Consider the following 25,681-nt stretch of genomic DNA (forward strand, 5'->3'; position numbering starts at 1 on the left):
GTGGAGTTGCAGCTATCTTTGATTCTAGTCTACTAATCAGCTCTAAACCTAAACTAAACTATAACTTATTTGAAAGTCTTCTTAGTCTTTCACACCCAGGTTGGAAATCACTGCAACCAGTTCTATTTGTTATAGTCTACTAAGCACCTGGTCCATACTGCAAGTCAACTTGCAGAGTTTTTGTTAAATTTAGTCCTTAAAACGGACAAAGTTATTATTGTAGGGGATTTTAATATTCATGTGGACCACGATGAGAATGATAGCCTTGCACGCGTTTATCTCTCTATTAGATTCTATTGGCTTCTCTCAAAGTGTACATAAACCGACTCACCGTTTTAACAACACCCTCGATCTTGTTTTGGTGTATGGGGTGGAAATTGAACATTTAATAGTGTTCACAGGAATCCTTTTTATCTGACCACGTTTGATAACTTTTGAGTCTATACTGCTGAACTACACACTATTAGGCAAAACCTTTTATACAAGATGTATTTGATAGTGCTGTAGCTAAATTAAGGATGTGATTCCAACAGCATTTAATTCATTACCAAGTCACAAAGTAATGAGGACTCCTATGCTAATTTCAGTCCTTCCCAAATCGATCATTTTGTTGATAGTGCAGCAGGCTCGCTGCAAACGACACTCAACTCTGTTGCCCCTCTAAAAAGAAGAGATAAAAACAAGAACAGTTAGCTCCATGGTATAACACTGAAACTCGAAATTAAAGCAAATATCACGGAAACTTGAGAAGATTTGGCGGTTCCACTTAACGGGAAATTCATTTAATTTGGCAGATCGTCTTAAAACGTATAGGAAGGCCCTCCGTAATGCCAGAGCAGCGTTTACATCGTCATTTATAGAGGAAAATAGGAACAACCCCCGGTTCTTTTTCAGTACTGTAGCCAGGCTAACAGAAGGTCACAGACTACGAGCCAAGTATTCCCATAGCTCTTAGTAGTAACGACTTTATGAGATTCTTCAATGATAAAATTCTAACTATTAAAAGCAAAATTCACCAAGACCTGCCTAACTGGCACTGACTTATCTATTAACTCAGGAACCTCAGAAACAGCTGTAAAACCAGATATATGTTTAGACTGCTTTTCTTCACTTGATCTTTATCAATTTAATTCAATATTTCTTCATCCAAGCCATCAAACTGCCTCTTAGACACTATCCCAAACTAGGCACTTAAAGAAGTTTACCCTTAGTCAACACTTCTCTACTGGTATAACCAATTTCTCTTATTAACAGGCTATGTACCACAGCACTTAAGTTGCTGTAATAAACCTCTTCGAAAAAGCCAAACCTGATCCAGATGTTTTAGCCAACTACAGACCTATATCCAACCTTCCATTTCTCTCTAGATTCTTGAGAAAGCAGTCGCCAAACAGCTGGGTGACTTTCTGCATAACAACAGCTTATTTGAGGATTTTCGTCAGGATTTAGGTTCATCAAAGCACAGAGACAGCACTTTGAAAATTACTAATGACCTCGTTTTTCCATCAGACAAAGGACTTATATCTGTATGGTGTCATTAGATCTTAGTGCTGATTTGATACCATTGACTAGCAAGCCGGTATGAAAATAATCAGTTGGCTAAACTCAAATGTGCCTTCATTGTACGGACAGAATGCTGGACTCAAAGCACAGCTGAAGAAAAGGTATCTATTGAGGGAAAAGGTGAGGCGTAGGAGCAGGGAGGGGACACAGGGAACAGGGAGGCAGAGGAGGAGGACAGGCGAGGCTCGGGAACCAGGTGCGGATAATACGGGAGCGGACCAAGGGGGGAACCGGGAGCCAGGACTGAGAAGGAGGCGGGACGTGAAGAGCGATGGAGAGACACAGGCATGAGGAGCGGAGAGGGATGAGGAAGGGGGGGGTGTCAGGGAATGAGGGCTGGGTTCTGAAGCCAGCTGACGGGGAGAGGAGTGAAACTTAAAGGGAAAACACAAGGAGAGCGAATACATAAAAACCACAATAGTCTTAGCGGGAGCTCTCTGCGGACGTCACCCAGTAGCTGAATCAACAATCAGGTTTAAGAGCCAGGGTGATATACAGAGGTTGATGATGATGGCAGACAAGGTGTGAAAGCGGGGAGCGGGAGATGACTGCAGGTGTGGCAACGGGATCCGTGATTGCAGATGGGAGGCAGGTGTGAGTAATCAGTGGCTTCAGGACAGGAGATAGGGGAGAAAGAAAACCAAACAAACAGAGAAAGGGCAGGACGACAGAATGAAGTAAAATAATAAAACAAAACAAAAACTCATGGCCAGCGGACCCCAACCATGACATTCATGATATTAAAACTGGATGACTTGTAATTTCTAATGTTAAAAATCCGATTAAACTGAAGTTATTGTTCTGGGGTCCAGTTACCTCCCGAGCATTACAAAGAGATAGTTACTCTGGATGGCATCACCCTGGCCTCCCAGCACCACGTGAGGAATCTTGGAGTCATCTTTGATCAGGACATGTCGTTTAATTCTACATTAAGTAAATTTCAAGACCGCCTTTTTTACCTCGTAATATTGCAAAAATCAGGATATCCTGTCTAAAATGATGCAGAAAAACTAGTCCAGCATTTGTTACTTCTAGGCTGGATTACTGTAATTCTCTATTATCAGGCGCTCAAAAAAATCCATAAAGATTCAGCCGATCCGAATGCTGCGGCACATGTTTGACAGGAACAGGAAAAGAGATCACATCTCTCCTGTTTTGCTTCTCTGCATTGGCTTCCTGTAAAATCCAGAATAGAAATAGAATCCGTCTTCTCACCTTCAAAGCTCTTCATGGTCAGGCACCATCTTATCTTAAAGAGACTCATAGTACTCACAACACCTACAAGAGCTACGCTCCCAGAATGAGGGTTACTGGTAGTTCCTAGAGTCTCTTAAAGTTAGACGGGAGCAGAGCGTTGAGTTATCAGGACCTCCTTTGGAACCAGGTTCCAGTTTGGGTTCAGGAGGCAGACACCGTCTCTACATTTAAGAGTGGCTTAAGACTTTCTCTTTGATAAAGCTATAGTTAGGGTGGCTCTGGAGAGCTAGACTGGGGGGACTCCATGATGACCCTATTGCACTGAGCACCTCTCTATATCCTTTCCCATCTCTTCAGCAACCTCATCATTAATCATGTTACTAACTCGACTTCTTCCTTCCGTAGTCTTTTGGTCTCTCGCCCTTCTTCTCTCTCCTCCTATTGCTTCCTGCAGGTGTTTCTGGCTCCTGCACGACACCCTTGCTACAATTCTCCATGACTTCTCTGTTTGTCTGTCTGTCTGTCTGTTTCTGTCTCTCTCTTTCTCTCTCTCTACTTTCTTCACCCCCCAACCGGTCGAGGCAGATGACCACCCCAGCGACCTGAGCCATGGTTTGCTGCTCGAGGTTTCTGCCTCTTAAGGAAGTTTTTCCTACCTCTGTTGCCTGTGCTTGCTCTTGGTGGGAAATGGGGTTTCTGTAAATAACTCACAGAGTAAGGTCCAGACCTGCCATTATGAAAAGCAAATGAGATAACTGTTGTTGTGATTTGGCGTATATATAATAAAATTGAATGGAATTTTCTATATATTGTATTTATATACAGTGCGGTGTGTGTGTGTGTGTGTGGGTGTGTGGGTATGTATGTGTAGATATATATATATATAATGTGTGTGTGTATATATATAGTACTATTAAAAAATGCAATACCAACTGATTCTACTTCTATGGAGCTGACTGACTAAAGGACATACTGTACTATACCCCTATCATGAGATGTCCCCCTTTTTAATGAGTCCACATATCATTAGCTGTCAAGCTGTGTGGTGTTAAATGTGAATTCATCTCAGTGGGAAAACTATTGTGATATCTATGAAACTTCTTAGTAATTTTCTCCCCGGAGGAGAGTAAAGTGTCTTCTTCTATTTCTTCTTCTAGTATGACTCATTGTAAAGATGAATGTATTAGATGTTATTTCACACATTGTCAGGCACCTGCACTCACCCCCTATTTCACCGAGCGCATTCTTCGCTGGTTCGAGGGCGCGACCCACGCGAGCAATTGCTGCCATTCAAGCAAATGCTTGATATTCCACCAGCCACGCACGGAGGCTCCCAGGGATGCATGAAGCTCCGCTCGCTAAGGATACGGGTTAGATCCATTTTCACAGTGCCATGGGAAGTAAAATAGGAGGAGACTATCTGTCAATTTTCCCAAAGACACCCCCATATCCTTTATATGTACTCCTCTACAACACCACAGACAACGAGGGATTCATCTTGGAGGTTGAAAACATTAGACATAACAGAAAACTTTTTTAGAGACAACACCAGAAAAGGCATGGGTTAACGTAGGAGTGCTTGGAGTAGTAGATACTTATTGAACAGTGGATTTGTTCTGGAACGTACTTGTAGAGAGAATAAATTAATTGGGCGGACAAGACGCTCCGCTCTGAGATGTTCCTGGTGTGTATGGCGCATGGTGGAGGAGGAGAAAAAACGGAATGCAGCACAGACATGCCAAGTGTAAAATGTCAGTGTTGTGTGTGTTCCACATTGTTATAGCTAGTGCTACCTGGTCATTTGCCATCAACACACTAACTAATGATAAATGACAGAAGTCAGTGCAACATGTATTCCTTTAACCTCCAGTGCAGCGGTACTTACCCTAGGCAGAGCTGTTTTTAACTTTTGAACGTTCTCAAATCGTATTTATTTTTTTAAGATCTTTTTGAGTATTTTAGGCTTTTAATGACAGGACAGCTGAAGAAGTGAATTGGGAGTGGAAGGGAGAATGACATGCAGAAAATGACCGCAGGTCGGAGTCCAACCCAGGGCCCGCTGCACCGAAGAGTAACCTCTATATAAGGACACCCGCTCTACCAACTGAGCAATCTGGGGCCTAACCTTTCAAATCTGTAAGGGTAAGTCCATGTCAAGTGTCAGGTCTGTGGGACTCACAAGTCAAAAAGCAACTATTATGCAGTCTATCAATACATGATATAAAAATGACAATAAAACTACAAAATACAAAACAAACTAACACATTTCATGTGGACAAGCAAAGGATTCTAGCCCAAGGATGCTGCATGTTATGTCCACCAGGAGAGGATTTTACTCATCGGACACTAAATTCACTTTATTCATTCATTCATTCATTCACTTAACCTCGTCGTCACTACAGCACATAAAATCTATCTCATAGTGTAGTTGGTTTACAGACTGAAGATCATTTTTCAGTTGGACATACCCAGCAAGCATTGAGCATTCTATGATGAATCATCATTCGGCTAACTGATACGAGCAAACATGAGAAGTAATAGCCGTTATGAATAATCATTAATCTTTATGAAGGTAAACAGGGCGAGTGTTCACCGGGCGGAAAGAAGAGCATAGTGAGCGAGAGAGAAAATAAAATAAAAGGGAGAAGGGAGTAGACCTGTTATTTTCATTAATTTAAAACTCCAAAACAAAACAGAGGAACAAATACCTTAAAGTCTAATTAGGTAGTCTAAGTATATTCCACTCAAAAGGTGGTTTTTCTATGTTTATGTCTACTATACTAACTGTATCTGTGTAAAGTTTGTCAATAGAGATGTTTTTACATTCCACTCCTAAAGGGCAAACTGTCTGTATACTTCCCTGAAATTTGAGATTCAAACGTATCCAAGGTTGCTTGATTAGTTTTCACTAATCGCTGTTTACACCAAAGCGAGCAAGAAAAACCTCAACTCTACCATGGGGGAAAACGCACTGTCAACATAGCTGTCAGCCAGTGCAGTTACAAGCTACAACACAACATAAACAAAATGCAAAACACGTACATATTGTTACTTCTGTTAGTTTAGTGACAACAATACCCGTTGACGCTATGTTTAAACAGGAAGTCAAAACTATAGTGGCAGATCCCAATTTTCAGAGCTCTGCAAGGGGTATTCCACCCAGCGGCCCGCAGAGTCCAGGATCTAGGCATAGGCTTCTGGCATGTGCCTAGGCCCCATTTGCCACTAGAGGCCCAGTAAGAGGGAAACGTATTTTTTTAATATTTTAAAATCTAATTTCCAATGTTACACTTACTAATTATTATAAAAGTAATATTGAATATTTTTTTAATAATAAAGTAAAGTAAAAAAAACCTCAAAATGCCGTGGAAATGTGTTTCAGGGTCTCTGTTAGCTAGCCATAATGGTACACCAATTTTCTGGGATGCTTGAGTGCGGTAAATGCTTTTGAATAAGCAAGCGGTTAAAAAAATGAAAAATGAAGAAGAAAAAAACAGGAATAGCCTCAAAAGTCAAAGCTAGCCTCTATGGACAGCTGCAGCCGGACCCTCAACTACGGAGTCCACAGCGGAGGAAGGCAGGGTTTCTCAATAAAGACAACACAGTGTTGTCTGGAGCGGGTGATTTTGACTTGTTACTCCATTAGAGCAGCAGTAGCGGCGCCTTCAACACATGTGCTGAGGATGGATGTACAGTCCCTGACAAATTCGTGCGCTTGTGTACAAATTGACCTGAAGTGCCGCTGAAATTATTTCTAATCAGATTTATTTACAAGAAATGGCTCATTTTAATCAACAGCTTTTGTAATAATGTTTCAGTGCAAAAAGAAACTGTCAAAAGTATTCTAATATCACAGCTTGGTAAAGCCCATTGAGTCCATTTTTGCAAAGACATATGTGTTGTTGCCTTGTCATTTGAAGACACTGGAGTGTTTTTGACAAGCCCAGGTCAGGCAGACCCCGCAAGACAACTGCTCGAGGACCGTTTGTTGGCTCAAAAATCCCAAGGTTCTTCCATTTCCACTACAGCAGAGCTCCACCAGACCTGGTCACCTGAAGTCCCGGTGTCAACCAGAACAGTTTGTGGATTCTGTCTTGAATGGCCTCCATGGTCGATCAGTGCCAGAAGCCAGCACTAAAACAAAGACAACTGAAAAACGTGTGGCATTTGCAAGGCCCACAGCCAAAAGGATGGACGCTGGAGAAGTGGAAGAAAGTGGATTTTTCAGATGAATCTTCTGTGAATTACACACAGTTGCGCAAATATTGCAGGAGACCTACGGAGCCCGCATGAATCAAGATTCACCAGAAAAACGTGAAGTTGGTGGCGGAAAATCATGGTCTGGGGTTACATCCAGTATGGGGGTGTGCAGAGATCTGCAGGGTGGAAGGCAACATCAATGTCTCAAATACCAGAAAATCTTAGCTACATTTTATTCCAACCATAAAAGAGGCCAAATTCTGCAGCAGGATGGTGCTCCATCGCATACTTCCATCTACACTTCAAAGTCCTCAAGGCGAAGAAGATCAGTGCTCCAGGATTGGCCGGCCCAGTCACCAGACATGAACATCATTGAGCATATGTGGGGTAGGATGAAAGAGGAAGCATGGAAGAACAAACCAAAGAATATTGATGAACTCATGCGACTGCTTTCCTAGCTATTGCTGATGACTTCATCAATAATTGTATGAATCCTTGCCAACCGCATGGATGCAGTCCTTCAAGCTCATGAAGTCATACAAGATATTAAATTTGAATCTCACAGCAACACATTTAATTGGTTACCTATTTTGTTTGTAGTAAATTTGTTCAATTATGTATAGGCAACAAAACTTTTGTCTTGCCAAATTGACCTTGTCTTTTTAAATAATAAATCTTGTTTCAGTGAAACTAATTTATTTCAGGCATTGAACATCGTTTGGAGGGTTTTAGCTTTTCAATGAGCTATTTCTTACACCAATGATTAATAAAAGTCAGGTTAATAGCAGGTGTATCTACAAAATAGTAAGCGACAGACTTTTGTCAGGGACTGTACAGCGTAGCGGCACACAACACCGGAGGTGATCCAATTGTTTATGCTTGATGCTATTCAGGCAAACTTTGAGCTGAGGAGAAGAATAAGACGCTTGCGCAGCATCTTCCCCGACGTGATAAACCCAAACACTAGCCAAGCCTCACAGGGCTGTTAATAGCGCCGCCTCACCCCAAGAGGCAGCGCTGCTCACGGTCTGGGTCCAGCCGATGAAGTGAGAAGGGTATGGCTGCAGCTGGAGCATCCCAGTCATCCGTCGTCTCATGCGGAGATGTGTCCAACGGTAAATTCAGAGGGTCAAAATTACGATATCGCGAATAATTTCAGATGGAGGTCACAGGTATTCGTGCAACATTTGTTGCAATCAATGAAAAACGTTTGAAAAACTGTTAAAGTTACAATTTTGCCATACATGTAGTTTGCTCATTCGGAATGTTATGTTGTGTTGTTCCATATTACGTGGCTACATCTGATGAAACTCCATCAGCGACGCAGCCGTTTTGCCAACTAACGCAGGACCTCCTGAGGAGGGATAACGATCCACAATCTGCACACACACAACAAGAATACCAAATAACATGGACATGCTTTCCAAGACTGTTTTAATGTATATTCTATATGTTTTCACACTTCACTGGGACATTGCTGCAAATACAATTGCTTATCGGCATGGCAGAGAGCATTCGACTGTACTCACATGCGGCCTCGGCTGTGGGGTCTCTGGGACGGGGCCGAATGCTGTTGGGTCTCTGAGACCCGGGGAAAAACAAGGTTGTATTATTCTACTACCGCGCCCGGCAGGGGGTCGGTCTCGGGACCCGGGAAGAACCGGTCGGGTCTCTGGGACCCGGGGCAGAACGCGGTTGTATGTTTCTACTAGGCTATCGTGGCATTGGCCTTCAGATCCTGGGACCAGGGCAGAATACGGTTCTATTCTCTACTTCGTGGTATTGGCCTTGGGTCTGGGACCCGGTCCTGCATTCGGCGTGTGTCTCTGGCCTCACGGTCTTGGGCCAGAATACGATTGAATTTTTTTCACTCCGCCAGCGTTTCCATTGTATTTTGTGTTTTATTGAATGAAGGGGAACATTTTTTTTTAGAACAAAACCAAATGCTTGAACTATGTCGGGAGAGAAATTCCATCTTAGCTGCAACTTGGATCCAAGTTGCACTTTGGGAATTTGCCTATTATCTGCATTTATTTAGAGCAGACATATTTTTTTAATTTTAAAACCACACAGACGTTAAAGGATCAAACCAATTTTTACATCTTTACTTTTGGAAGTTTAGGCTATAATTTTCATAATTATAGAGACGTTGAATGATGGAAGGGAATGACAAGATCTAAGGTTTGGTGACATGCTACAACACCATCCGCTCAGCTGTTCGGTCTGCCTCAGCAAATACGTGGCTAGTAAGTTGCCATCATATCCTAGGTGTTTATAACCAGAGAGTGTTACAGACTGCAATATGCAAACTTGGCGATCACAAGTTCAACATTGTTCCAGTCCATTCCTAGCCCCTGGCCTGCATTCAGGGAAGGTCACACATAGGTTGGAGGCCGCTGCCTAACATGCATCACTTGGGAATCCACACCACATATTCCAGACTCTTTCTTGTTGTTTCTGCTCATTCAGCCCGAAAGCAGCTTGGTCCCTCCTTTGCTCTTCGAGTTGTCACAGCTGTCACTAAAACATTAAAAACATAGGCTATGTGTAAATACATCTTTACTTAAGAAAGAATGTATGTTAATACAAAAATAAACCCTAGATCGGTGTCTCATCTTTGCCATTATGAGGTACCTCCCCTAGGGTGACCAGACGTCCCGGTTTCCGGGGACGTCCCGGTTTTGGTGACCTGTCACGTGGATATGTCCCCGGAAATGTCCCCGGATTTCACTGTGACTGACAGACCGATATTGATAAAAGAAAGAAAATACTGACCAAAACGGAGCCGATGGTCGCACACCCAACACACGCAGCGCACGAGCCAGAGCCAGCGGTGGCTCAGAGACATCAGAGATGTTTAGAAAGCGTATTTTACGACGCTAAAGTCACTGATTATTTACATGGACTTTTATGGTTTAAAAAGGATTTAATCTTTAACAGAAAGGTGACCTCGTTAGAAATCCTTTCCATAATGTTGTTAGACACTTAGAATATAATCTGAGTCTGCCAGCGGCTAAACGAGCACGAGCAAATACAGCTGGACAATATCCTATTAACTCACGTGCGGAGGGGGGGACAAGCTCTAGGTCTAGTGTCCCTGTTTTAAGTTTTAAAAAATAAAAACATGAGTGTTTGGTGGTATATACACCTCTGAGCTGAAAATGTCCCCGATTTTGTCTGAGAAATCTGGTCACCTTAACCTCCCCCGCCGTTAGCATAGCATTGCGTACCTGTAACCCAGCGAGCTACAAAGAACTGGTAGCATCCAGACTTTAAAAGCTTTGGAACAGACCAGTGTACAGGGATACCCCGTTCACCACATAGTGTTGCAGATTGTGGGGACTGAAGTTTTGCAGACTGAAAACGGAGGAGGGAAGAAGGTAGGGGTCGGGACCAATCCTGCTATTTCCAACTCTCAAATACCGCTCTTTGTGAGCACACCAGATGCCCTACCTCGACCGATAACGGCACGACTACTTGTTGTTCAATAGAAGAAGCAAAAAGAAGAGGATAGTAAGTAGTAGTAGTTAGTATTTACAGTTTATTTAGTGTATTATTTTATTCTACTACACTGTTTACCTGTGATCGGTTATTTCTGTTGCCGTCATGCGCTCGTCAAGCGGCCGTGGTCACGTTTTTTGCAAAGGGTCTGTACTAGAGAAAGGACTAGAGTGTGCAAATCCCTAGATACATACAACTACGTGCGCTCTGGTCATGTGCAGCTTGTCAGTACTTTGATGCTACACCGGATTTTTGGTGTTGTGGTCAGTTTTGCTCCCTAGCCAAAAGCAAGGCATTAAGCTAAGCCTAATGTATGCCTGGGTGTATGTCCACAAGGACCCTTGGGTACACTCAAAACTCACAACATGCATGCCAGGGTAAGTCTGCCTATCAAAATGTATCTGCAATCACACAAAAATAATTAATGCTAGTTATGCTTTATTCACATTACCCTGTCCATCAATCCAGTCTCGCCTTTTGTTGAAGTCATGCTGTGCATATCAGTTGAACTGTCAGGATGGAAAAATGCTACGACAATAGGTTGCCTGCACGTCAAGCCCAATCCGTGAAAGATTATGTCTTGGTTAAAACTTGAGCCACAGAAATACTTACTTTAGCCGTCAAAACAAGTTTTCTAAACGAGGTACCCCAATCTTGTTGCGTACCAACACTCAGAAACGGGCCAGGTAGGTACACACTGAGCCGACGAGATGTCTCAACCCCAAGAGGTTATTTTGTCGTGCATCCAAATGGCAGATGATTGAACCATCATAGTACTTTAATTACATGATTGAACAATCAGACGGAAAATGGAAATATACTGCAAGTCAGTGTTACTGAATGGATTACCTGGATGAATGTATGAGCTGCGCCATAACCACTCATACTGCTCACAGTTTCTACTGCAAATGTATGGTTGTTAATTGAATATGTGTGATTTCATGGTGTGGACACAGAACATTAGCATCACCTACTACCGAGAGATGGTTGCTCCTTGAAGATACCTTTCAAAGGCCAAAGTGTTCTTAATGGACCACCTCTTTCCTGAGCTGGTTTGCCACCGCCAAGACCCTATTTGGCTGAAGAGGTCAACTGTCCTCGTTGCAAAAGACCCGGCTTTGGCAAAATGATAACAATAAAAGACTGTTGCCAACAGTTCCACTACAAATATGTGAACATTGTCAGAGACCACAATTAGAAATGTGGATGTAAAAACATTAATATAGCTTAGGTGGATACATACATAATACATCTTTGTAAATATATATTCAGTAATTTTAGTGTTTGTACATTCATCATTTACAAAATTACAAATTCCATTAATTATACATCCCACATACAGTTATACGTTTTTAACACTTGATTTTACAATAATGTATTGCACGCTAATTCAAGTTGCGGTCTGTTTGATCTAACAAATAAAGCAGTGGTTCTTATACAACGGGTCGGGACAAGTTTTTTTTTGTGGGGGGGTAACTTGATATAATGGATTTGGGATGTTCACTTCATATAGTCAGTAGGCCTAAAACACATATTAATTGATAAAAGAAATAAAGAGAATGAGTCAATCTCTACCTGACCTATCTGAGACCTGGAAAATGTTTTTTGTGGAGGCGCTGGAAAACGGTTGAAGAACCGCTGTCATGAGTACAATGCTTATAGAAATTACAGGAACAGTGTGTATTTAGGGGACCCCAGACCTTTACGATTGTTGGACCTGTACAATTGGTGCAGTGTAATCCAGCAACCAACCCAGTTATTGCTTTGACGTTGTTAATATTTGAAAATCTTCAGTGAACAGTTACATTCACATGTATACAAACCCTTGATAACTGTCGGACTTGTCAACGCCAGACCAGACAACTGGATTTATGCTTAGTGAAACTAGGGATTTTAAATTTCTCTAACAATTGCCAACTCTTCCTATTAGGAACCCTCGTCTGCAAGTATGACCTCGCCATGGTCAAGTTTGTTTAAAATCATTTGAATAGTTTGTTAAGGCCCGTCACTCCGCTATGGCTTTCAAATTGTATGTCCTCTGTATAATGTTTGGTAAGTCAATTGCATCTACAGTTTTTGAAATTGGGTTTAAATGATTTAGGCAAGTTCTCTCACTGCTTTCCTTATGGGTCAAATTACTAGTGTTTTTTGGACAGAGGACAGAAGGGTACCCACTCCTAAAGATTTTGGAAAACAGTAACAGAAGGGTAGGCCAATCGGTATGCTATGTCGTTGGAGAGGCCAAGCCTGGTTCATGAGCACTAACAGGAGGTGGTTTTTCAAGTAGTCTACCCTTCAGTGTGATCGTTGTGCTTCTTATGAGAATGCTCAAAAGTCATAAAAAAACCTTTGCTTTTTGGAAGCCGGTGTAAGAAGCAAAGGTCTGAAATAGAATTGAACCGAATTGGAGTTCTCAGTTTTCTTTTAGTGCGGTTTTTCCTCCGTTATAGCACTCCAGCTCTCTTTTCAGTGAGTAGTCCTCACACAGCTCTCTATGTATTGTCTTTCGAGTGCACTCTCAGGGGCAAGCTCATTAAGAAGGAGAGAGGAGAGAGAGGAGACACATACACACACACACACACACACAACACACTAGCTACAAAGAGGTTGAAAGGGGTTTACTATGGAAAGGCAAACACATGTGTAACAAACTAGCAGTGGCAGTTATGACATAATCAAATTATAGGAATGAGCGAGTACAGCATTATCTGTATCTGATCTGAGTTACACATGAATATCTGTATCCTTATCTGTACTCGGGACTGGCGGGGCCTAAAGGAAGTGGGCGGGTTGTTTGAAATGGGCAGGGCCTTAACCGTAGTATATTTAAGCATGCAATTGATATGGGTGTGATCAGAAATTGTTATTTATTCACTGATTAGAAAATATTTACACCTGACGCATCGAGCTGCAGCATGAAGTAAAAAAAAAAATCTCGATGGCAGAGACGCAACGGAGTTGCATTTAAACGAGCAGCACGTCTGAAACATGTTCACCAAGAAACTACTGGTTACTATGTAAGGACTACAAACACCACGTTCACAGAAATCTACTGGTTTATGTAGGAACTACAAACCCCACGTTCACCAGAAATCTACTGGTTACTATGTAAGGACTACAAACTGAAGCTGAAGAAACCTAAAAGTTACGGAACAGACCGCAGACCCGATTGACTGACGGAGCGGGAGAGAGAGAGAGAGAGAGAGACAGAGAGACAGAGAGAGCAGAGGCGAGGGAGCGCAGTTCTGTGTGTGTGTGATTGAGCGAGTGTGTTGAGGAGTTGTATTCAATCCGCGCAGGATATGGACTCGTGTATCGTATAATACTTGTACCGGCAAAAGTGCTTTATCCGTACCGGATACTCGTTTCAGACGAGTACCTGCGGATCATCCCTACAAATGGGTTGCATACTGCAAATGATTCCAGATAGCATGACCCTAGGTCTTCACAAGGAACTCTTGACACCTCCGTCTTCTCTGTCGTTCATGCTACGCAAACAAGAATAAGGGAGGATATCAACATAAAAATTAAGCAATCCACTCAATCGAGGTGTTTTTGAGAGCAAACAAGATATACAGATCTGGACAACAGAAACTGTCAACCAAATGAAGTCAAAAATATTTAAAATGAATGAATGAACTGCCTCTTTGCAGTAATGTCTCTGCTATGAGGTAATATGGAGGAAACAAGTCTGGACAATCACAATCAAAGGATGGCTCCCCGATAGAAAAAAAACATGACAGATTAGCAATAATTGCTTCCTAATGTTTTTATCAACATTTACTCAATGACAGAGGGGAGACAGAAATCAATAAACCATCAGAGGCAGAGACCAAAGGACATCTTACTCACAAAAATATGATAGAGAGAGAGATAGAGAGAGACCAAACTCATCTTGCAAGCCGCTCTTTCACATGGCTGATGTATCCTAAACAGTGAAAGGGGCATTAACCCTGTGAACTTTGGCTATGAAAAAAAACGGGTGACGATGTGTACAGGTAGATATACATTAGCTGAACAATTGAACAAGCAAAAATGACTTATACAATGGGATTGTAGTTAAGCTAACCTCCTCCAGTGTACTGGATGTGCGGTTCTCTCCCTTTCCACTCTTAAACTGTAGGTGGCCAAGGTTACAGCTTTATTCTCAGGAGGCATGTTTACCGCTCAGGAACATAAGCTGATTTGTTGACCCAACTAGTGTACTCTTGGTTTAAATAAAAAGGCTCATGTATTGGCAATTCAGAGTCCTTTCAACCTTTGAAAACAGGAACGCCATTTTGTGCTGTCCGGGAAGGCAGAGGCCAAATCCTGAAACTGGAAAGACCAAACATCCTGAAAGTAGGCGAAAGAGGTGACAATTCTATATGGGTAGGAAAAATAGCAGCCTGCGCTGAAGGAGGCACGACAAATGGGCCTGCCATGCCCAATCGGCAGCCTGCTAGTAAGTCCTAAAACACTCAACGGCAAGCAACTTGACAAGTCAAAGCGAGTGACATTCTGAAGACCTTCCTGTGGACCGACCAAAAGTCCATCATACTATTGGTAGGTCCTTTTCTTCAAGGAATATCTGGAGCCTGTGTTCAAATCCAATCAATTAGCTCCATACACAGTGCTCTTATTCATGTGCTCTTGTGCAGAACATGTATCCAAACTCTGTCAAGGCAAGAGTTTTCCACACTTTCCATGATTAAATTTTCTCTTTTTCACCCAAAGGAAAGAACAGGGAAAGAAAGAAAGAACCTGTGCGTATCAAGCCAGGAGCATTGACATTTCTATGGGAGGAAAATGGCGTTAAAAAAGACAGACAGGCACGAGCCATGAAGCAGGAAGATAGAGAAGAGGCAGGTAAGACCTGTTAGTGTGCATGGATCTACAGGGGCTCTGCTCTGCCCCAGGTGCAAGCCTCTGCACTCTTATGAAACCAAGTCAGTGTTCATGACTTTACCTATTGACATGGCATCAAAGATGCAAAGGCTGTTTCTGCCAACCAGTTTGCGTCAGGCGTCCACTCTGTGTGTTCATATGAAGAGTATGTTCTAGGGCTGATCGTTTAATCATAAAAATCACGATATTTGGTCGATATTGAAATCACGATTATTAACATGATTACCATTAACCTTTGGATATATAGCTAGGTACCGGGTTTTCTTTATCTCACAAAGAAAGAGTCTGGATCAGAATAAATCGGTTTACTACTGTGAGCGGTTAAGCTTTTACAGACATCACACATAGCTTTATACACAACACACAAACACACACACATCACAGAGGTAGAGGGAATGCATGATTAGCTAATTAACAGAGTGGATTCCTTTTTTGCTCACAAACAACTGTATGGTGCCCGTCCTTCGCCCATCTTTATTCACGCTGAGGCTTTAACATTGCCCAGCCCTCAAAATAAGGGTGTTCTGCTAAACAGACATGGCAAAATAAATCGTTGTTGTTGATTATATATTTTGGTGATCGTTGGGAGCCAAATCAAAATCCGAAATCTAAATTAAACATTAAATGAATGCACAGCCCTGTACGTTCTATGGGTGATGGATGTGGCTACCCGAACCAAAAACCAAAGTGGCATGGGGGAAGTCTTGAGCAATTTTCAAAAAACAACTGCACACTGCTGCAGCTCCTCTTTCACCGTGTGTGAGCACTCTGTGTTAGCTACAGAGTGAGGATGTCACTTCTATTCACATCTTGGTTGGGGGTCAGACATGCACAGTACCTAGGTATGGAATAGTAGTGGTGGAAGCAGAGTAAGCCAGCTAGCTAGTGTGATCCAAAACAATGGCTTTGCTCAGTCGTACAGTTTGAACCCGAGTATGATCTCAAAACAGCATTCTGAGATCAAGATTAACAAACAAGACGGCCAGAATCTCCTTTAACGTTGTATTGACTGTGTTGGATCTTTTAAAAAAGCAGTTTAGACTGGCTATCAAAAGGTTTTGCTTGACGGTCTTTTATGGCTGGCTGATGTATGTACCATGTTTCCTTATTCTTATGTCTTCTATTTATCGTATTCCAATTTATTGTACAGCACTTTGTGAATTTATCTGTGAAAAGTGCTATCAATGAACTTTATACTACTTTTATACATGTGAATGAAAATGATGAAAAAAAGCACCCCTTTTATAAAATGCACTCGGTTAGTTGGGTTGGTGTGTGTGTTTTTTAACAGGCCAGGCTGTCAGAAAAATCTCCCACACAAGTGTAATGTAATGGGGTTGGTTTGGCCTAAATATGGCAAGCTATGGAAAATGTGGCAAAAAGGTAAAGTAAATCTCTTTTGGACCAAAAACACTGAAGCATTTCTTGTAACAAAGTACTTTAATAGCTCCTAGACACATGTAAGTTAGGTAAATAGATTTAGCCAGGCCTGGTATTTTATTGAAATTATGCGGTAGTTTCAAGGATAGCTTTGGATAGCTGAAAGTAAGGTTTTAAGCCAAGGATTTCCCTAACAAGTCAAAACTTTGCAAGTAAGTTAAATTCAGGTGACTTCGCTCATGGATTCCTGATTTTAAGAAAAACTTAATAGGTTAATGTGTTGTAGAATAGGTTGCTATCAATAGTTTACGAATACAGTGGACCATAAAACAGGATTCGAGGCTCGTAAATAACAAGACGTTTTTGGAACGCATTGTTAAAAAAAACAAGTATGAGTCAGACAGAATGCAAGTCCATTTAAAAATATTAAAACAGGTCACTGATGAATGTGTAAACATAGAGTTCAATTGTGGTCCTAAATATGTAAAATACATGTTTTATTTTGTAAGTTAGTTTTGAGAAAAAATGTTATGTAATGCTCTTAAAAAATAACGGATTCGGGCGTAACATGGTTTTCATCTAATAGTGACGATTTGCATGTGTTCAGCTATTTCTTAGGACTGTATATTAAAAAATCACCTGAGTAAGGACCTACGTGCGCCTGAGGGCTGCTGCAAGACATGTATTTTTATTTGTTTATGTTTTGTATACAAGAACCGATTTGTGAATGACAACTCTGATATGACATCATTAAGAAGGGCACTTCTATAAAATATAACATGTACTGGTGTATAAAACATAGATGCACAGAGCAGTGAGTGCAAACAGCTTAACAACTACCAAAGTACTGAACAAGTATATTAAAATTACATTTTGACATTAAAGTAACTATAAGTAAACTTTGGAGTACCTGAAACTGTGTAATCTGATAATATAAATTAACTGTAACAGTAAAACAAGACTAACATTTTTTTTAATTTTTTTAATTATTTTTTTAGCCTTATTTATTAGTGACAGTGGAGACAGTAAAGGTGAGAGAGATGGGGATGACACGCAGCAAAGTGCCACAGGCACATTGAACCTGGCCGCTGCAAAGGCCCAGCCTACATGGGGAGCATGCTCTTACTGGGGGGGCTAGAGGTCGCCCCAAAAGAAGGCTATTTTTATAAGGTTTTAGTAAAGCCTGTTTAATAGGCCTCATTTTATTTTGTATTATTTAGAAGTTTTGTTGTAGCATGTTTGACAATGGAGCGGGCATCACAGGAAAAAGGAAATTAACGGGAGACACAACTAAAAGCAAAGGGGAAAGTGAAAGACCCAGGCAATCTGGGTCGGGCTTTCAACAGATGGAAACAATTACCAGATGTAAATGATTGCAACCCCTCAGGTATGTGCATTGCCTATTTCATTCATTAAATACTTACAATGCTATGAATGAGTTGTCGTTCCAGTAGTCGACATTAAATTGATCCCTTTCCCATTAACGCCGGTTTGTATTCTTTTAGTGTTTGTGTTGGCCTATATTTCTTTTGTGTACCCCTGTACGTCACCCAGTTTAGCTCACAATAATTGAGGGTAAGTTAACGAGCACACTTGAAATGTATGAGCAATCGGTAAACGTACCCTTATTAAATAAAGATTTTCTGTCAAGCTAACAGTCATGGCCACGATGACCTCACGGTAACGCTAACTCAGTTAGGTCGTAGTAACTTCAGCACCGTAAAGAAATAGACATTTACAACAGCAGGTTGGTTGTAAAAACACTACACGCTTTACGCCCAAGCGAGCCATAGACTCAAACACAAACTGAAAGTAAATATAGGAACTTTTAACATTATAAAGTCAAATGATCAATAAACAGGTGTTAGTCATGATCCCCCTAGATAACACCATGACGCGCAAGTGGTCTTTCTCTTGCTATTGGTACCCAGCCATACCCTGGATGTTAGAGAAATTGATATTGTCGTAAATTTTACAGGACAGCAACAGTGTTTAAAACCTTCAGTACCTTAAATCTATTTACCAGGCTGTGTTGCTGGGAAAAGGTCCATTTAATGTTATACTCACTATTGTAATAGCAGTGTGTTGGTCTCTAATCTGACAGTGTCATACAATGTACAGCTCCGAGGAAGATGAACTGGAAACCATGTTAAGTGACTCCGACCGTATGCCAGGCAACTCGCTGTTTAACTGGTGAGTAGAATTAGAATGATGTCCTTAATGCGATTATAACCACAGACAAATATTTTTCAGGTCTGTGTCCTTTATTATCATGGAGCATGTCAAGGCTGTAGCAGTGGGACCTGAGAGAGTGCTTTGAATCTGTGAGCATTCGATACTGCAGTAGTGCCACAAATACCTTTTGAAATTTCAAAAGACGATGGGCGCATGCGCGCGCGGCGACCCAGTCTTTGAGGAGTCGGCAGCTGTGTTTGGTTGCTTCAGGAAGGGTTTTACAATCCGTCAGAATATCGACCACTACGTTACGTTTTTAGGAAAGATGATTGTTTAAGGCTCGGAATGAAGCCGAACCCAGTCATCTTGCGGGGGATCTGCTCACTTTCTTAAGCAATCATGCCAAACTGCCGCCAGCTACAACCACAACCAAAAAGCGAAACACATACACAAAGTCCTTTCTGTAAACTTAAATCCCCTGCACACGCAATATTCATACCACACCCCAACACATTACGGCAATAAAGCCAATGCAAGGAAAACTCGGCAGGAAAGGAGGATCTGAGGAACGAGTGAAAAACAAGGCAGACAATTCATTCTATACGTATGTTTCGGCAAGTCAGAAACGAAGGAATTAAGGGCGGCTATATGGAGTGTCACGCGAGCGTGTCAGCTGCATGGTTTATTTGGCCTCCATGTTAACAGCGTTAGTCACATGCCCTGGTGACATGCACTTCTCATGCAGCGGTTTACAAGCGGCTGCCGAAAACACGTGCATGCTGAAATAAAAAACCAACGCCTTCTTTTCAGGCAACGCGCAAGTGGTGGACGCGTTTCCAGGCACAAAATAGAATAGGAAAAAGAGGGTTAAATGAATTTTGACTTAAATACCTATTAACTAAATGGAAAAATGTTGTGTTTGAAAGTCTCAGGTTGACATCAATGCAGATAAATTATAAAAAAAGTCATACAGAATGAAACAACATTGTATTGCTTTAATTAAAGCATAAGAATATATATTTATGGTTTAACAACTCTCTCCCATAGTTGAGCAAGGGTGTGATCCAAGCTGTCCGCACTATGTCTCGAGATAGCCCTCCCTGGACATCTCCTAGCAGCACCGCAGCGCCGCGTCAGAAAGGGTTGCGGTGTGTAGGGCCAGAAAATCCACCAGTGACACCACACAGAAAACAGCACGCCACGCGACGCAGCCGGGTTGCAGAGCCGGCCTTAAGGCAGATAAGTTGCAGGCCTGGCACTCAGTATCTCACCGAATACCGGCAGTCATGCCTTATCAGGACAGAAGCTGGCTCACTGAGGGGGACATTGAATCGTCGGGCAACCTAGAGGCTACACACGGTGAGGATGGATCGCAACCTGACTCCCGGAAAAGAAAGGGTGGAGTGTATGTGTGATATCAAACAATGAATTACTTGTAACTCTGGTCAGATTACGACCAAGCATCAGATCTGCATGAAGGACATTGAACCATTAGCGCTTGCCTAGGCCTATATCTGCATACGGACATACAACAAACAGAATTGTTTGTTGTGTCTTGCGCCACTCAGCGGACTTGTGGCCGCTGCCACTGCGGATTCATGATCTTGTAAATTAAAGCAGAAGCGGCCAATTTTATGTTGGGTGACTTCAACTTATGCAGTTTAAAGAACATTTACTATCTGTAACCAACAAAAATGTCAACTGTTCACACGCAATGAAGCTTGCCTGACCATTGCTATGGAAACATCTAGGACACCTTTTAGTCTAAGGCTCTGGCCCAATTTAGGAAACTCTGACCATAATATGGTTAAAGCTGATGCCTACCTGACTATGGCGCGAGAAAGCAAGAAAGGTGGAGGTTAACTTTTGGACTGCTGCTGCAAATTAGGCATTCAGGATTGCCTGGGAATGCACAGACGGAAGTGGCTGTAGTGGATGCGGGGGAAATATCGGGGTCCGACAATGCTGGTTTGAGGACAAAATCATCCCACAAGAAGACTATTCAGGTGTTTCCCGAATAACAAGCCCTGGGTCACTCCAGAGTTAAATGAGAAAAGAAGAAATGAGCGGAAAAAGTGTCAAAATCAGGCAGACGTAGAGAAGAGAAAAAGATAGTGCAAGGAAAAGATTAAACGTAGGATAATGACTCAAAAGAAAAAATACAGACTAAGTAGAAAGCTTTATCAAAAAACAATGTTAGGAGAAGCTTGGCAGGCAGTCAGTCTATTCAAAGGATACAAGCCCAAGAAGCACCAGAGGGGAGAACAATCCTAATCTGGCAAATCAATTAAAACATGTTATGGTAATTCAGGACCGGTATGATTTCAAAGCAGAAAACGAATACCCCCCCCAGAATGAGGCCATCATAGCAGTAAGAGAAAGGAGTGTGTGGGTATGAAGCTCTATAGATGATTGTCAAATCATATTTAGACGTGTGGGGCTTGTGGACTGATGGTATCATCTGCAGGACACTAAAGGTGTGTGCTGATCCAGTGTGGCGCAGCCCGTATAGGTTGTTCAAGCTGTCATAGATACCGGCGTTGTTTCCAAGTTATGGAACAATCCTATAGTGCCTGTACCTAAATAGGACCGAGGATGCAAGATCTGTGCCTGTTACCTTAAAACCACTCTCCATGGGGGTTTCCCTCTTTTAGACCAAATCATTGTCTACGTGCAGGGAGAGGTGTTATAAGTTTGTATGATGTCACATCAGCGGGTCCAGAGTAAGAACGAACATAGTCGTGTTAAGAGATTTAAGCAAAATCTTCCGCCTCTGCCAAACCGGACATCACTGCGTACCGAGTAACAGCACTCATGGCACGTGAGCATGCTAAGAGCTGCTAGGCTTGATGCGTAGTCAAGATTTGTTCATTGACTTCAGCAGGGCTTTAATACAATCAACCCCACTAGTGGTGAGGAAAACTGGGGCACCTTGGGAGTAAATCCCAATCATTTTATGGCTCTATGATTCTTGAGGACCGTCGTCAGCAAGTAAGAGTTAATCATGTATATCAAACTGAAAAACTATACACACAGGGGCACCACAAGGGTGCGTTGTGTTATATCTATACAGTTTCTCTTTGCCCACACTATTTTGAATAGGTGACAACACAGGAGGATAGTTTTTGAATTTCGTCTTTTTTTTTTTTACATTTCTTCTTTTTTTTGACCTTTCGTCTGTAAGCTGGATTTCAGAGACAAACAAGATTTAACTCAGTGGTGTTCTGATAATTTCTTGAAATCAACGTGAAGAAAACAATGAGAAGTGGTCCCAGATTTAGCCAAAAAAGAATAATAGTTACCCCTATAAGATCAATGTGTGGACATAATAGGAGGGGGTCTCAACCTAACTAATTGGGAGTTGAAATTGCACTCTAAACTAATGTTAATGAATGCAAAGTAGCTAAGAAAAATGCACCTAGCGGATGTTCGTCTTAGGCAACTAAAATCCTTTTAGATTAAAAGACACATTCTTGTAGGTTTTAAAAAGTCTCCGCCAGAGTGTTCTGTTCTTTGGCCTTATTGCGTGTTGACATGCATGTAAGGACCAAAAGAGACAAGACATGACAAGATGCAGTAAGAATCATCGGACTTGACCAAGGTGTCGGCAGACCGCTGTACAATGAGCTTATCTTAAACTGACAATTTGCAATGACACAATCAATTCTTCATCATGACTATATGACGGAATAGGTCAACTGGTAGAATTTTCAACAGAGAGAGAATTAGAACAGAAGGTGCAATAAATCCTTTGGGCTTATAGTGCGAATTTGTTAGAAGCCAGCAACGAAAGCACTTGAATTCCACGTTCTGGTTGACGCCCAAGTTGGTTATTGTCAGTATTGTAATGTTTGTGATTGTCTGCAGTTGTTATTTTTTTTCTTTTCGGTAATATTATCTTTTTCTTTTTTTTTTGAGAATATATTGTGATAATGGGCGGAAGAATGACCACATGAATTTTTTTTCCCACTGGTGGGATAACAAAGTTGATCGACCTTGACCAGACAAAAACAGCATGATTAATAGATATGGATGGTAAATGGACAGACAGGTCTTTTTAAGTCATTATGGGATAAATACCAAAAAAAAAAAGACTTGGGCCCTCATCCCTGGGTTAACATTTACCCTTGTGTGCTAAACTATGAAGTCGCAAATGTTGACAAAAATTACCATGCACACATGCTGTAGTTCAAAAAATGAAGCGTTTTCCAAGGTTATAGGCCAATGGATGGATGTCATTGCAATTGATTGACTGCTTGTTGTTAGAACTCATTCTGACCCACTACAAATATGACCTGCAAGTATTTGTCTTAAGCTTTACCAAAACCTTTGTAACAATTTACAGGGAAAACACAAACTATTTTGTCAGGATTTGTAAGAACGCGCGGGGGTTATAGCTTTGTGCGGTGGGGGGTTAGGTCTTATCAACACCGCAGGCAACGCAATTACAGTGTTGTCTATTTGTGACAAGGGGGAAAAGTTTAAATACTCCATTAACACATGAAGGCGGGACATTGAGTGTAGGGGGGGTGGGGGGGGTCTAAAGACAAAGGACGGAATTATCAGGGAGGTCGGGGGGGGTTAAATAGAACTGAATTACTGATGTTGTGAGCTGTTTAAACAAAAATAATTGGTTCTAAGGCAATTCGTTTGATTGCAATAACGTTTTTAAAAGGAGCAGCGGGAGTGAGTAGAGTGAGAGGAGTGATAATTACCCTTGTTTCCTCTAAATAAAAAACAGCAGCTATCAGGATTGCGGTTGGTGGTGGAGACACACGTTTTTACAAAGGAAAAATCCTGTTAGAATTAACATTAGAAGGACATGTAAATAATTATCAACATATGCCATAACAAACTCTGGTGAGACACCCTCTGCAAACCTCATTTGATCAGCCAGCTGGCTAACCAACCCACTGGTCTAACATTCAAAGGGAACCCGCTAATAAAATTGTTGCATTTTTTTTTCTTTGACAACCACTTTATGGAAAAATGCTTTCTACCTGTTTTATTGAATCTTTGTCTACCTTTCCTTAATCTTACTGGCCCTTCTGGCATAGGTCACTTTTTTATATAGCTATCCACAAAGTTCCATTTCATAGATTGCCTCCGGGTGCATAGACGGAAAAATTCTGCCGGATGTACTTTTCCTTTCACGTTAACTGTAAAGCCCATGTTGGCAGGGACCACATGTTTGATTATTGGGTCCAAAAAGCACTCAGGATATGTTATATCATTTTTAAAAAAGGCCCCAAATAGTTTTAAAGTTAGGTTTGGTCATTTTTGGTATGTATATTCGCGTGGGTTTATTTACTAAAGATTCGGCAGGTCAGAGCGAGCATCAGAGTAGTCAAGTAAGATACTAAAAGAGTAATAGTCGATTCAGTCTTATGTAATAATATAATCCAATATTAATATCAACAAATGAACATAATAGATTAGATTACATCTTGAAACATGTGCTATAGCACATCATTCAAGTTTATAGACCATAGGCACAGGGCTACGCCATATGTATGTTATTCCTTTAAGCAGGGGCAGTGGCAGAGCTCCTGGAATCACAAATTGTCTGGGATTTGGTGGGGGCGGCAATAATTCTGATGAAAGGTGGGGTAGGACAGTAATTTTAAGACAAGAAACAGAAATATTTCCTCTCTAGCTACATAAGATACAGATGGAAAGATTTGTAAGAACTTTGCATTCAGCCTTCTAAGGTGGGGAAAAAATGACTGGGGCCACAATGAAGTAGTCCATTGTTCATTACTAAATTAATCCAGGTTGTGGGAGGTCTAAAATAGCTAAATAAAGAAACTTTTTTTTAAAAGATATGTCCAGAGCAACCAGCATCTAAAGACGTGGGGACAGCATATAACGGCAAAAATAATACCAGAAAGTAATGTCTCACAAAAGAAAAAAAAAAAAGTTATTCACAGTCAAAATAGCAAGGTTCTTTCACATTCCTCAACACGCATAAACAATACACATTTCAAAACAAATGAAAGGTCCAGCTGAAAATACCACCAATAAAATACAAAAAGGCCCCCTCCTGGATGAATTGGAATTACTATGCACAAGAAGCATAAAGACAACAAGCAAAGCAGGCACTTTTGATAGAGGCTACTTGACTGAAAACACTGATTGCAAGTTATTGGTAATAAGCAATTTTTATAGGACTTCTATCATTCGGTCCCTTGTATATAGATTTGTAAAAAATGAACACTAACAGATTGTTTTTTTTTTTAATTTTTTATGAACCAAATAAATGAAAAAATAACTATTTAAAACAACATTCAACGTGAATTAAGGTGTGTGTGTGTGAGGGAGGAGGTACATTACTCAATAGGGATGAGCGAGTACAGCATTATACTGTATCTGTACACCCCACCATGAAATATCTGTATCCGTATCCATACATCGAACGGGCGGGGGGCCTAACCCCGGAAAGAGGGAATGTGGTAAGATTCAACCCGGAAGTGGGTCAGGTTCTTGAAATGGGGGCGGCTTAAACCGGTATGTTATTTAAGCATTGCAATTGATATGGGTTGCATCAGAAATTGTTATAATTTATTGCTTGATTAGGAAAAACTATTTCATGACAACATCCAGCATATGGAGCTTAGGACCGTGGTGTTGTCATGGAAACAAACAAAAACTATATAGGCCTACAGTATTATAACAAGTTTGCAACAATAAATAAAAACAATCGGTGGTTGCATTATTAAGTAAATTGTAATGAACAAGAGTTTTCATACGCAGTAATATAACTTTTTTTAACTCTTAA

This window comes from Etheostoma spectabile, unplaced genomic scaffold, assembly GCF_008692095.1.
Source record: "Etheostoma spectabile isolate EspeVRDwgs_2016 unplaced genomic scaffold, UIUC_Espe_1.0 scaffold280, whole genome shotgun sequence".
NCBI lineage: Eukaryota > Metazoa > Chordata > Actinopteri > Perciformes > Percidae > Etheostoma > Etheostoma spectabile.